This window comes from Protopterus annectens, chromosome 12.part0 (genome assembly GCF_019279795.1).
Source record: "Protopterus annectens isolate FY-2018-M chromosome 12.part0, PAN1.0, whole genome shotgun sequence".
In the NCBI taxonomy this organism is placed as follows: Eukaryota; Metazoa; Chordata; order Ceratodontiformes; family Protopteridae; genus Protopterus; species Protopterus annectens.
Genome location: NC_056746.1, coordinates 851702336 through 851718559, shown reverse-complemented (window position 1 = coordinate 851718559; position 16224 = coordinate 851702336).

Below are 16224 nucleotides of genomic sequence, written 5' to 3'. Positions count from 1 at the left end.
CACAATTTTATGAAAAATGGACCAAAAATGTGATGCAAAAATATAAAATAGCCACACAGTACAGCTTGGAACCTGTCAAAGAAGGCACACTTTTGTAATATTAGTACTGCTAACTTGAGCAGCTGACAAAATAAAAGAATCTACATGCATTTCTGAAATAAAAAGTAATCTATAACTCTGATTATTACAGTTATTTCTTAATTGTAAACCCTCCATGTTTTCTTCCAAAATTGCTATTTTGTGGAAGGATTATTAGGGGAAGAGCAACATTTTGAGCTAAAACTGGGGACAGTTGAGAAGTTTGGCTATGCCTAATTCTATAAAGCAATTTATTTGCATGTACCTCTCAACATGTTAATGCAATAAATCTGGACAAGGCCAAATATATTGGGGGAACATATAAACAGTACTAAAAAGTGCTCTTGTATAAACTGAGACAGTTGATAGAATAACAGGTCTTACTTTAGCATGCATTTTTCTGAAAGTTATGAAGTCTGAAACTCAGTGTCTGTCATTATTTAATGACTTAATTCCTAAACGATTTGCCAGAAAACCACAAATTTTATGAGGAACAAACCAAAAATAAGAAGCAAAAATCTATTCATTCTGTGAAAATCTGAACACTTGGGAGGTATAGTTCAGCTGGGGCTGTCTTTGAGTTTGCCGCCCTTCCCCCTTCACAAAATCATGGTCAAATGGAGCCTCCCCCCTGCAGCTATTCCAATGATCCATTACTTGGCTATTTCACTCCATTTACCATAAACACTAATGTGCATACTGCTTTACTTCTATTATGATTTGGACTTCATTTGAAAGTTTTATTTAGCATTTTACAGCACAAACACTAAGCCATCTGCTAAACAGAGCAATGCAGTCTCACAATGAAAACAGACTTAGCATTAAAACTTCTCTGCCCTTGAAACTCACATTCATTGAAACAGTATTAAAACCCACATTCAAAGAAAATACATTTTGCCAGTGGCAGATAAAGATTAACTTTTTGCTGTTTTCAAATCATAGGCCCCTTGCACATGAGACATACATGTGCTCTTTGATACACCTTCCTGATTGTATTAAATTATATTCCTTGTACAATACAGTACAGTTGTTAGAGGGCATTTTAAATTTATTGTTTTGAACATTTTTCCGGTAAACAATGAAACAAAATGCATGCACCAATAATAACAAAACTGCCCAGTTCAAAACATTTCCATCATAAAAGTCTACTCAAACTTCTACAGTCCACCATTATCAGTAAATATGCACTATCTCTGAAGAAGTAAAAGTCATCTTAATAATTCAATAATTCCACATTAAAGAAATCTGTAACTAATGAAGAGGTTGCTGTTAGCAAACACCTTTATATTTCATAGTTTCATTGAAAAATAAAGTGTATGTTGCCCCTGAGGAATACATTGCCTATAATAAGCATAAGCAGCACTAAACTTCTCTTCCCATGCAGCTCCCAGCTCCTTGTAAAATCTACTCAATACTCAACTGCATCTCAACTTCGCAGCACAAGAAATCTGAAAAGCCAAAATTTATGGGGGGGGGGGGGTCAAAAGCCCAAAAACCAGGGACACATTAAACATTGCTTGTATAATCTCGGAAAGTTGCTAGAATAAAATGCTGTGTTACCACCATACATTTTACTGCCAAGGTCCCCGTGCAAAACAGTCAGAGCAACATACCACTACACCAAATCAGCTGCTTTGTGAAAGAGAGGAAGACTGAAACTTAAATGGCTATCATTTAGTGAATTCAATTCTCACCATAGCTGTCAACCTCTTAGCACAAAACACCTGGACAAACCCAGTAATGAGGGAATACAGCCCTCAAACATATTCAGTGAATTCAGTTCTTGCCATAGCTGTCAACCTTAGCATAAAAAACCTGGACAAAGCCAATAATGGTGGAATACAGTCCCAAAAATAGGGACAAATTTCAAATATTCATCTTATAAACCTAGAAAATTGCTAGAATAAAATGTTTTGTGTTACTATGTATTTTCTTAAGAATATGAAGTCTGAAATTCAAATGCCTGTCAATTTTACTTATTTAACATTTGTTAACCAAGAAATTCTGATGGAACCAAAACAATTTTCAGCAGAGGCCCAGGGAGAAATACTGCATACACATGTCTTTGTAAAATGGCAGGAAACCAGAGCAAACACAGGGAAGAGATGCAGACTCCACACAGAAAGCACCCCAACCAAGAATTAAACCAGAGGACCTACAGCTGTGAAACAACAATGCTACCACTGCACCATCAAATATTTAAAGAGTTACACATTCAGAAACCTGAAGTCTGAAATTCAAAATGCCTGTCAATTTTATTTAACATTTGTTAACCAGGACAGTCTGACTTGGAGCAAAAAAACAATTTTCAGCAGAGGCCCGTGAAGAAATAATGCAGACACATGTCTTTGTAACATGGGAGGACACAAAAGCAAACCCACACAAATACAGGGAGAAGATGCAGACCCCACACAGAAGGCACCCCAACCAAAAATCAAACCTGAGAACCTGTAGCTGTGAGGCAACAATACTACCACTGCCCCATCAAATATCTAAGCATTTAAATATTTAGAAACCACAGATATTATGAGGAACAGAACAGATCAAATATGAGGCAAAAATCTGCAAATTTTTTTACAAATGGTGGTGGGTAGGGAATTCAGGCCCTTACCACCTGCATACAAGGTATAGGGTTCAAGCCTGAGGTATTCCCTACCACACCACCATGGGTTTGCTCTAACCACCAGTATATAGAAACTGGGCCATTACACACAACTCCACCCTTTGCCTAGATAACTGCTGACCTTGCCGCCGATATCCAAACAGTCCCTTTGCTGCCGCCGAGCAACCCTAGATATCCGAACAGTCCAAATCCTCCTTGCAACTGATCTAGCGCACCTCATTAGCTGCTACATGCACCTTGATTGGTCCAGCCTGCTGCTGCTGCAGTCCGGAGTGCCTCTATTCTGTGATGTCACCACCGCAGAAACTGCTGGGCATCTTGGGGCCAAGATGCCTTTCACCCTATCTAGACTGCTGAGAAAGCAGTCTGAGAGTGTTCCCGTGTATCTAGAGCGTGCACACATGAACAGACTTCTGGGAATTATGGTGTATGTTTTTGTGGTTCTTAGTTTTATTTGTATTTGTATTCTAGGTGGGAGGGCTGCAGTCCTGCAATTCTATAGCACGATCCGCCCCTGCTTATAATACTGCTGATGTGGTCTCCACAGCAGCTAATGCAGGTTCTATACTGCAGAAATATGCTTGCTTACATTATCTTACATTCACAGACTCTATTAAAACTTAGCTTCTTAATGCTTCATTGGATGAAGAAGTTTTGTTTGGCCCTTCTTTTCTGGGAGTTCTCAAAAACAGACTTTAGGAAAAACTAAACCAATGGGTTACTCAGATTTATCAGCCCTCCTTTTGGAAATATGTCTGATCCTTTTCCTCCATTATAGATTCCTCTTTCAATGTGCAAACTAAACATTTCCAAAAGGGCCTGGGTAATCAGATTCCCAAAACATAGTGGTACAGAGGTAATCAGATACAAGACCCCCTTCTGAAGTTTTCCAACCTGACTCAGGCAACTGCCAGTGATCTTCATAGAATTCTAGGGTACGTGGCCTCTGCTATTCTCATGATTCCCCTGAACTGGTTTCTGAAAATACAGGTGGTGTAGCTGTTGAGCCAGTTTCAATTAGTCTGCCACAACGTAACACTCATGTGTCAATGGGAGTGTTCAGTCTGCAACCTTAGTGCCTTGGTGACTTATGTATGTATGTATATATATATATATATATATATATATATATATATATATATATATATATATATATATATATAGATATATATATATATATATAATCACATAAAGGATGATAGCCACCCCCAACAAAGGCCCTACACAACTGCCATGTGGCAAAGAAAGGCATTGGAATTGCACCAAAAGAAACATAGTTAGCTATTAACAATGTTATACTCACCAACTGTAATATAAAATATTATTAAATAAACAAATTCCTTCTACCCATCATTTTAAGCCTTTGCATGTATTACACAAAGAAACCATGTATATAAAGCATACAACACTTATAACAAACATTATAAGAATGACCAGTAAAACAACTGTCAGTGACAGCAAAAGGGAAACAGTGCTCATAAGGATCCCCCTCATAACTCTCAACCTCTTAATAATGGTGGGGAAAAATGCCCCAAAATAGGGACAGATTTTTAAAAAATTGCTTGTGTAAACTTAGAAAGTTGCTAGAAAAATAGGTTTTTAATTATTATGTATTTTCTGAAGGATATGAAGTCTGAAACTCCAATGTCTATCATTATTTAGTGACTTCAAATTTCAATAAATTGCTAGAGAACCATAGATTTTATGAGGAAAAGACCAAAAATGTGAAGCAGAAATCTGGACATTCTGTACACATATTGCAAATCTGAATTAGTTGAGTAGTAGTAGTGCAATGATCATAAGTGTATATTATCTGGATTGGTATTTCTTAGTAGCAATCATGCAGGAGTGGTTTCATCAGTAACAGAAGCAACAGTCTGTACCAGGGCTGCTCTGTTATCTATTCCAAAAGAAGATCTAATTCTCTGGGTGAAGGATCAGGGCCTGTGGAATACATAATGTCTTCTTTCTCTTCATGTGATAGATTCACTGGGGAAGAAACCTATGCATGGAAAAATCCAATTGCTGCCTTCTCCCCAAAGTGTCAGGTGCCTTATTCCTTTCACCCAACCTTATGGCAGTATTTGTCTACTTCTTCTTTCATGGTTATTACCCCAAATTACTTGGTGATTGCAAGACTTTCCTCTTGATGTCTACAGTCGTTCCCACCAGCAGTATTTCCAGGTTGGGAATAGGTGAGTTCCTTAGAAAGGTCTCTGCTTCCACAGGGAAATTAATGACAATTTTGTTGAGCCTTTTAGGCAGACCAGGTACTCAGTGATTGTTCCTATGTGAATGATTTAACATATCATCCCCATTTTAAATTGCATTTTTTTCTGTGCTGACAACTTTTTAGTCTTATGGAAATGAAAATTAACTATATCTCGCTATTCCAATATGCCCTGGCTATGTTGCTATATTTTCTGGGCATCTTTACAAGTTCCTTCCTTGTAACATTGCTAGTGTTTTTTTAAATATTTTATATCCTTTTGCACTTTCTGCAACAATGAAGAAGGGGATGTCAATACGGTTTGCAGTAGGGCATAATCAATGGTAACCCCCCCCCCCCCCGGTGTTTTCGATTTGGGTTACCTGCCATGCCATCTGAGGATCTTGCTCTGATCTTTATTTCAGTAAGTGACTACATTCTGAATTGGTTGGGCAGCTGGCTATGCAAAACCTGTCTGCTAGACCAAACTATCTGTATACCTTTATAAACAAAGAAGCTTTGTTCAGCTTAGGAAATTTGCATGAAAATGCATCAATGTTTGCATATCATCACACTAGCACATCTCACCAAGTCTTTGAGTGTGTTCCACCACCTGTGAACCTATATTATTGTGTGCTTAATTTAGTTTTAAGTAGATACAGATTGCCACCTTAAATTTTTGATTGAAATTGCCTCTTTACTTACCACTGCAGATGGCTATCACTTCTGAAATCAGTGACTAAGGCAGAAACTAAAACTCTGATATAACCTACTCTTAGCAGGTCCTGAAAAGACTCTCTAGTATAAAAGGGAAGAAGAAAAGAAAAGAAGAGAAATTGAATATCATATTTTAAGCAGAGGTAGGAAATTAAATGCAAATAGTAAACAAAATGCTGACTGCTGTTGCTATATTGTGCTGGTGCAGATGGAAACCCATCCATGACCTCATAGGTTCATAGGTTCATAGGTTCGTACTAGGCTATCTGCCCTAGGGCATTTATAAGCCTAGCCAGAGTGTGTGTGGCTTTCACCACCCCTTAGGATGAGAATACTATGCCCTTTTAGGGTTTAGTTTACTGTGCCTCTGTCTAGTAGTGACACAGAGATGACCCCCGGGGTAAACCTACGATCTCCCATCCACTCGTCAAGATTTCTCTTGAATAGAATCAGTGAGGGGCTCTGCCTAACATGGACTGGGATTCTGTTCCAGAGTGTAGGGAGCCTCTGGGTTATGAATCTGTCCTTCCAGCATGTCCTATTTATTTCTGTGTTGAGGTTTAAGTCTCTTGCTCTCGTGGCTCTGATGGATTTGGATTTTCTGAGGTGGAGCATGTCCATTAATTCCGGATTGGACATGGCCTTGTACGTCAGGCACAGATCACCTCTGAGTAGGCGGTATGCGACTGAATAGAGCTGGAGTTTTTCAGTCGGGCAGCATATGACATATGTTTAAGACCCTTTATCCTCTTGGTGAGGAACTTTTGGGGTCTTTCCAACTGCTGCAGGTGTCGGGTGAGATACATCCCAAATGGGGCATTGTACTCAATCATTGGCCTGATAAGAGAAGAGTACAGGGGCACAATGACCTCTCTTGATCTAGATGTGAAACCCTTCATGATAAGGTGGGCAATATAGAAGGTCTTCCTAACCACTTTGGCAATGTGAGTGTCAAATGAGAGGTTACTGTCAACCTGGGTCCCTAGGTCCCTGATTACCTCTTCCGTACTTAATGGATTACCACCTATGTGGTAATTTGTGGGTACCTTGTTTTTCCCAAAGGGTATGACTTGATACTCATGATATTGAGTATCAAAAACTAAAAAAAATAGAGGCCATTGTTTCTGTGTTCTCAGCCAAGCCCTATTTGTCCTTTGCACTTTGTCTATCCCAGTTATTGTTTCTCCTCCTTCTTTGCCTGAAAAAGACCAGTAGTAATGACTGGATCATGCATGCATATATGAGTAGTAATGACTGGATACTGCACGCATATATGAGCCACTGTTCCTGTACACATATGTGCCACATAATCTTTTAAAATGAAGCAGAAATAAAAATGATTACTGGGCAATCTGGCTGTAGCCAAAGGAGCAGCGGACTGGGAGACCTTGAAAAATACTGATAAAGGAAAACACTGTGGCAGAAAACCAACAGACCAAGGAACTAAGAGGATAGATTATCAAGTTATGAAGGACACTGGGCTGTTAGGCTATCTTATTATTAACTGGGCAATAAAACAGTAGGTTAATATGTTTAATAAAAGGGTAATACCCCAGAAAATAAAATATCCTTTTAAATACTATGATGATAAGACATGAATCACAGCCCTTTTCATTACTAGGACATTCATTAGTAAAATTACAGAAACCCTTACAAATATTCCTGCATGAGTGTATAGCTCAGGACATCAGGCCCTGCAGATAAGAGTGAGGAACACATATGGGGGTAGAACTGTCCAGAAATTTGCATGAAATATATTCCCTTTGAGAAGATTTTTTTTTTCAACTTTATTTGTTATTAGTTTTATCTAGTCTCAGTTTAATGTTTGGTATCTGGCTAATGTAACCCCCAATCCAAAGGGAGGTCCTTCCACACATCCCTAGTAACCACAGACCAATCTGCTTTTCAAGATAATAGAGAGAGAATCATCATAGACCTTAGGCAGACATGAAAAATCTCTTTCTCCATTACTTTATCGAGTCATTTTTAAGGTAGATCTTTTATGTTTTACTTCATAAATTTCTTGTGCATCCAACACTCTTGGATGAAGGTTTATGTGTTCTTATGGCTTACTTTGATATGGTTAACTGCTCAACACTGTACCCCGTGACAGACTCATACATAAACCTACAAACGCAGGGATCTAAGGCATACTTTTTAACTTGCAGACATGGAAAATAGGTACAAAGGCCCTTGAAAAGTAACTACTCCTAGACAAAAATCTGGGTATCTAATTAGCATAAACGTTGATCACTAAATAGCAAATATCTCTTCCCACTTGCAGTAGGAATATAGGACACTTCTCAGAAACAGATGCTTAAAAAACAGAATGACAAAATAATGGAAAATTGTAAGTGTATTATTAAACAAGACCAATGCACTGCACAAACACGTATCATACACCAATGCACTGTACGAACACATATATAAATGCATGAACTAGCCATACCCAACAGAAAAAAATATGCTCTCCTCCAAAAAAAGGAAGCCAATCTGGTGGTCCCCTGCCATTAATAAACTCTAGAACAGAAGGAAGAAACTGTTGCATAAAAAGGTGAAGTCACAATATTGGAAAAACTCCTTATTAGCCTCAACAAAAAGTTGAGATCCCTCATCAATACCTCTAAAGCCAGCTATGAAGGCAGAATAGCAGCAGACACTAAAAACAACCACAAAGCCTCCTATAGTTATATCAAGAATCTCCATGGCAATACCCAGGTTTGCTCTGAGTTAGTGCACAATGGTACCTCCTATACTGAGCCAACAGATATTGTCAACATACTGGCCGACAGATTCAGTGCCAACTTTACCCCTCCCCCCCCAATGGACCAATCACAATACCGGAGGAATGCCAGGCACCCAGCATTACTGCAGAACAGGTTAAAGCTGCATTGTTTAAGGCCAAGAATACAGCTTCCATGGGACCTGACAAATCCCTGGATGTGTTATACATGAACTACAAAGTGAACTGGTACCACATCTGTGTGCCCTGTTTAATCACAGCCTCACCTCAGGCTTTGTCCCTACCAAATGGCGCACTGCTACAGTCATCCCTCTCCATAAAGGGGGAGTGACTACACACCCTGGGAATTATCGCCCCATTAGCCTGATGAGTTTTATATGTAAGGCTATGGAGTGCATCATCATGGACCTAATTAACAAGGATAGAGGGAATCTCCAAACTCTAGATCCCACTCAATTTGGTTTTACAAAAGGTAGATCATGACTGCTCAACCTGGCCAACTTCTTTGAGTCAGTCACCAGAGCTGTGGATGAGGGCAATGCAGTGCATACAGCCTACCTCGATCTGGCCAAGGCCTTTGATACCATTCCCCACTCAGGAATTATTGATAAACTCACCAAACTAGGCATCAACCCCTATATCACTAGGTGGGTTGCAAATTGTCTCACAGATGGAACCCACAGTGTGAAAGTAGTGGACTCCAAGTCAGACTGCTGACCAGTCATGAGTGGAGTCCCACAGGGATCGGTCCTGGGTCCTCTCCTGTTTGGCATCTACTTCTCAGATGTCCAGGCCAACATGGAAGGACTCTGGCTGACCAAGTTCGCAGACAACTGTAAACTGGGAGCCATTATTAACTCCCAAAATTATGTAGACATCCTACAGAGAGGCCTCACTGAGACCAATGACTGGTGTTGAAACCATGGCCTTAAGCTTAATGCCAAAAAATGTATCATCATCCCCTTTGGGAAAAACTCAGTTTCCACTAATTACAACATCGATGGGAGCTCACTGAACACTGAAGGCGTTATAAGAGATCTGGCGACACAGGTTGTCAGAAACCTCTCCTTCGACCACCACATTGCCACTGTGGTCAGAAAGTCCTTCTATGAGGCACATCTCATTACCAAGGGTTTTGCATCCAGGAAGAAAGAGGTCATCATCTCTCTCTCTTCTCTTCCCTCATTAGACCAATCATCAAGTATAATGCCCCATTTGGCATGTACCTCACTAGACACATGCAACAGCTGAAAAGGCCACAAAAGTACCTCATGAAGAGGATTCTAGGCCTTAAACACATCTCCTACATGGACAGGCTCAAAAACCTGCAGCTATTCTCTGTCTCATATCGTCTACTAAGAGGCCATCTCTGCTTGACTTACAAAGCAATGTCTGACCCAGCTCTGTTAGAAATGCTACATCTAAAGAAATCCCAATCCCTCTGCACCACAAACTCCAGAGACCTCAACCTCATTGCCACAATCAACAGAACATGCTGGAGGGACAGGTTCATAACCCAGAGACTGCCCATGCTCTGGAATAGACTTCCCATACATGTCAGGCAGATCACCTTGCTGGCCCTCTTCAAGAGAAATCTTGATAAGTGGATGGGAAATAGAAAGTTCACCCCGGGGTTCACTCCAGTGGCTCTACTTGATAGAGGCATTGGGAACTAATGTCTGGTGGCACAATGCCAGGGCACTTCTATGGGCTAGGCTTGTAAAGGCTCCAGAACCATTAGCCTAGTACAGTCTATGAACCTATGAACAGACAATGCAAAATCTGTAGACTTTAATGTACTGGATTGCAAAATTCTACCACACAAGCACAATTATTTTTGCTTCTTTAAAAGGGGAATGTAAGAAGTGTGTCTTCTTTAAATTATGTTGGTCATGTAATATTTTTTATGAGTACTAGAGATCTTCAAAAATCACACGTGATGAGGGTGAATAAGAAAATTGTGCACAGGGTAAATCATGCCTGAAAATAGGGATGTTCCTCCAAAATATGGACAGTTGAGAGGTCTGGTCTAAAGGTAAATAAAGATGCAATATTTTCGGTACAGAATTGGCTACAAAGTAACATGCAACAGGTAATAATAGGAGGACTCTTTATGTTGCCATTCCATGTCACCAGTTGGGTTCTTCAGTGCTCCGGCCTGGGGGCTGTTCCCGTTTGGCAACTTTTTCCTTATATACGATAATTTCATTGTCTAGTTCAGACATATGACTACCACCTTGGAAGCATCATTGTTAACATCAATGACACTACCTTGTAGTGTAGTGTAAACAGTACTTTACATTTTATAAAAATAGTACAGTAGATAACCTTGTCTTCAATGTAAAACCAAAAAAGCCACATTCTAACATTTGTTCTTCTCTCCCCATCCACCAGTTTTTTTAATTACTAAATAAAAGAACCCAAAATTTGAAAAAATTAGTAAAAGATCTTGGATTCCTTGTAGATGTTGACTTTTCATCTGATACCTGTATAAACTCTGTCATCTGCAAAATGTATGGAGTTACCCACCTGATCCTCCATGGGGCCAAGATTTATGTAAAGGAGGCAAGATCCTCCTGTATGCAGCTCTTATCAGACCACTTATAGAATACAACAGCTGGTACAATTTGAAAAAGTACAATGATTCCTCACAAAAACAATCAAGGGTCTTCAAGGCTTGTCTTATAACCAAAGACTCTCGCTTGTCTGTATCATACTGCAATCTTAGAAGAGAACTATGCCTAACATACAGAGTACTAAAGGACCACTTACTATTCAAAATTCTTTCTTTAAAATGCTCCTATGGTAGACAGAAAACTAGAGCACACCCAACTTCAATAAATGTTAATAAATGTTGCTCACTTTAGTATGTACCTAGCCCCCTTTGGTATGTACCTAACCAAGCTTATCCAACAACTGCAATGTCCATAGAGGTTTCTCACTAAAATAATACAGGGCTTAAAAAACATGTCCTATACAGACTGCTTAAAAACACTATCTTGTATTCTGTTTCCTACAGGCTGTTGAGGGGAAATCTATGCCTGGCATACAAGCTACTGTTAGACCCCACTCTGATGGACATCCTGCATATCTGCAGAATAAAATGTACCAGAATTACCCATTCTAAAGTTTTAAATCTTGCCAGTGATATGTATAGGAGAGGCAAGTATTTATCCCAAAGACTATCCCTTCTCTGGAATAGGCTCCCCACACATAGGAAGCAAAGTTCTTTCTAATCCAATTCAAGTGTAACTTGGACAATTGGATTTGGAAATGGAAATTCATCCTTGGTTTGGCACCTATGTCTTTAATGGACAAAGACAGCCTGTAAATGTATCATCTACCAAGCCCCTGCTTACACTTACCAAGGTTAACAGAACTTGTTAGAGATTTGGGATGCATGGCTAGGCTTAAAAAGGCCCCACTGGTCATTAGACAAGTACACACCTATGACCCTATGAAACTATGAATCTGCAGCATGAAATGTGATACTGTCATATGTAAAAAAACGCTCCATTGCCTATGAAATAAACTGTGCTGTGATGATAAGTAAAGTTGATAGAGTCATTGCATATATTGTGAATATGTAATATAGCCATTGCCACTTTACGATTATTGCATAGCATTGCCATTTTAAGAGTCTATGTATTAATGCATTGTACTTTGAGCCTAGTGCCAGTGAGTCTGTGATGACTGAAGTGTTATCATTTCTACTGAGCAGCCCCTTTATGCAGAGTAAAAGTTATTTATTTGGTGTATCCTGACATTTTTGACACTGGCATTTGATATTGTGGGGTAAACATTAATGCACATCCTGACATCTCCCTTCAGTTATGCTCAGCCCCATCAAGGAACTGATTGACTACATAGCATACCTGCAGATTCGAACCTGGGATCTGATACATCAAGTTCTTCAATGGTTAATAGGCACTGAGTTTGTTCTCCATACCTATAAACCTATGTGAGGGGGTGAAGGCTCACATATAATTAGATATTTCCTGGGGAAGTTATATAACAATTCGTTGTTATATAACAATGCATATAAATGATTTTAGTAGAACCTTTACAATGACATTTTTAAAATGCACATAAAGGAATATATTGGTTATATATATATTGATTATATAATGAAAGGTAGTTTATATTGCACAGCCAGTGGTATTTACTTTATTTACAAATAAGCACTGATTTCCATGTAAAGTGCACATAGCTAGGAAGACTCCACTGCATAATCAGGTAGACAGATTCTTTTTATCTAATAACAGTTTCTAAATGTATGTTGATGTGGTTTCCAGAGCACCAGAAGTGTCTGATAACAATTAAAAATGACTTGGTAGTGGAATTCAAAATGATTAATCAGGTTAAGAATCACTGAAATTCAAAGTGGTAAACCGGTACTTTTGAACATTTAAGCACTAAATAAGCATACTTAATCCAAATGCTTTTGCTAGAGAACTATTCACTTCCAACATTATTCCCAGACATTGTAGAATCACGCCTATTCATCTGATCTATAATTGTACTGAATTCAAAGATTTACCACATCAGAGAAAAGTGAAAAAATGATTTTCCCTTTATTCCAAGATTGTGCGGCCTCAGAATTAGTATATTTAAAAGTAGTGTGTGCTGTGACATTACTCCTCATCAGGGTCAAATGGGTCACAGATTCTTTCAAAATATCAAGTAATTTTAAGGAATTAAATATATAGTGTTTTGTTGTTTATACATGAAAAAACAAGAAATTAGAAGCTCATTCTTGATGGTTAAATGCTCAGTTGTTACATGATTAATCCATATTATTCCCTCGGTAATACGGAATATCAAGTTTTGGTACATAAAGGGGCAGCCACATTTGTGCTTTGGTACCTACTAATATCCCCAGTATCCCATGTGGGCATACACAAGTAGTTTTGATACCAAAGGTCACAAGTAAAGTTGAAAATGAATTCAAACGCCTCTGTAGCATAATTAGGAAGGCTTCAGTGCACAGGGTAGCTGGATTGGTTTTGTTCCTGTAGCCATAACCAGGTGACTTTCAAAGGGCTGTCTGTGGTTAATGTTTCAATATAAAGTGAGTTAAAGACCTCTATGGCATAACCATGTGGGCTTTATTAACAAAGGAAGGGCAAGAAGTACTGTTTGGCTGCATTACCATTGTCTGTAGACTTTGTTAGTACAAGTAGACACAAGTAACACTGTGAAGTGGGTCACAGAGCCCAGTACGATGTGCAGATTTCATTGAATGTCCTAGGATTTGGAGGTCATATAGTAACTTCCATACTAAGGAAAATCTAATAACATTAAGGAGAGTAGTTAATACAGATGGATAGTGTTGGAAATGAAGGGGGTGATCGAATAACATTAAGGAGAGTAGTAGTTAATACAGAAGGCTAGTGTAAATGAAGGGGTGATCTAATAACATTAAGGAGAGTAGTTAATACAGACGGCTAGTGTTGGAAATGAAGGGGGGGGGTGATCTAATAACATTAAGGAGAGTAGTTAATACAGATGGCTAGTGTAAATGAAGGGGGGTGATCTAATAACATTAAGGAGAGTAGTTAATACAGACGGCTAGTGTTGTAAATGAAGGGGGGGTGATCTAATAGCATTAAGGAGAGTAGTTAATACAGATGGCTAGTGTTGGAAATGAAGGGGGTGATCTAATAACTTTAAGGAGAGTAGTTATTACAGATAGCTAGCGTTGCAAATGAAGGGGGGGGATCTAATAACATTAAGGAGAGTAGTTAATACAGACGGCTAGTGTTGGAAATGAAGGGGGGTGAAACAGTTCGTTTAGCTGGTTTAACATTTAAAAACCTCTTCTTTACGACATTTTATTAATTGCCCAGTCCAAAATCCATAAATCTCACAATGTTGCTTTGTGCTTCTATGTGAGACAGCAACACAGTCTCCTTCTGAACAGGTTCTTGTTGAAATTCCAAGGAGTGTTATTGAAATACATAGAATAGCATAACTGAGAAGTATAAATAAAGGAGATAAATAGAATGTCCAAAGATGCATTCCTTTGAAGTATTTTTCTTACTCCAAAGTACAGAGATCTCAGAGTTAGCATTTATAAGTAGCAGTGGTTTGGGAGGAACACCCACTTGTCATGCTGGGGGTGCAGGTACAGTTGAAGCTCCCATACAAAAACAAAAAAAAAACAGACAAAAAATCCTTGAATGGCATTAAAGTGAGTTTTAAAATGTGCTGTATTTGTTTACCAATTGTACATTATCACTACATTGATAGGCCTCTTTCAACCTCCTCCACGGAACAAGATTCTTGCCATTGAAGTCATATGAATCTGCAAAGATTTTTGAAGCAACAATACAAGAAAGGAAATTGTTTGTGTTATTACTAAGCAAAGGTAATCAAAGCAGATATGTCCTCTTAGCATGGGACAGACAGGAATTAATGCCTATCCTCATTTATTTATATACATAATTGTCCAGGGTATGGAAGAAAAAGGGAGCTACAACGACCCAAGACTTTCATACACCTCAAACAGCAGCCTCATTTGGGTATAAAACAGCTTTTCAGTTAGGTACCCCAAGAACAGAGACTAATTGAGATCATACCCAGACCTGACATTACCAAAGGGACATATTGCTCAGCAGCACTGATATCTCACTATTCTCAGCAAAATGAATGTGCAATCTGTATTGTGGAAAAGGGCATCTTAGGACCTGGCCATTTGGTGGGTGCTAAGCTTCTGAGGGCTATAACTGCACTCCTTGGCATAGGAGTTCTACATGCATGAATGGGGATAATATGTACTAAGTCAGAGGCTATGACATCTTGGAGTGTTCCCCCTTTCTCTGAGGTACAGCAGTCTCAGAGTTAGTTTGTATAAGTAGCAATATAAGTAGTAGGGGTAGAGAGGTACAGCTCAGAAACTGGGAAATGCAGGAGCAAATATCACCTGAAAAAATGTTACCGTGTTGGGATATAGAGTTTGGAAATATGCCTTTTTTTTTAATCTCTGTTTATTTTTGGGGGGTTTTGGACCTACAATTCCAGGTCTCACACTCACGACAGGAAGTTTTAAATGTTTCACAAAAACTAAGCTGTTAACTATATTTCTTATTTGCTCATTTCACCAAGAAAAATGTTAATTTTCTGTGAAATGGAGACATATATATATATATACACAGACACACACACACACACACACACACACACACACACACACACACACACACACACACACACACACACACACACACACACACAAGTGTAGGGCAGCCTACGTATTTTATTGTTAGTATGACTTCTTGCTGCTGTCATTGTTAAATCATCTTGCTATTCCAACTGTCTTCTGTTCCTCCTGTCTCGTAGGAGACCTGGAACCTGTTTGTAAGTGATCTGCTCAAGGCACTACAATTCAAAAACATGTCCTTTTGCACTGGTAAACTTTTGTAGGGATACATCTAAAATTCTCCTATTACTTCAGGGGTGCTGCAGCTGTGTGCCTCCTATTCTGGAAACAAAAAGTGTTTCTAGCAATAAGTCCATTTGTTCGCTGTTGATTCCCCCTAAGGGCAGAGTATCGCAGGTGATATGCTGTCTGAAACACTTTGGAATGATAAGTAGATGTAGCCACCAAAATGTTCTTTAAGCAGAGATGGGTGCACTGATAAGACTGGAGCACATAGTTGGACAGTTTTCAGTTAACTTAGATGCAGTGTGCTACTGTTAAACTTAATGGAGTCAAGCTTCTTCTTTCTTAAAGTTTGCTACTGCTACACTGATTATGCAGCACAAAAATACCAAAATTAAGCATTAATTTAACTTTAGTAATCAGTGAGAAACAACAATAATATTGCAACGTTTTTTGCAGAGGAAAAGCTA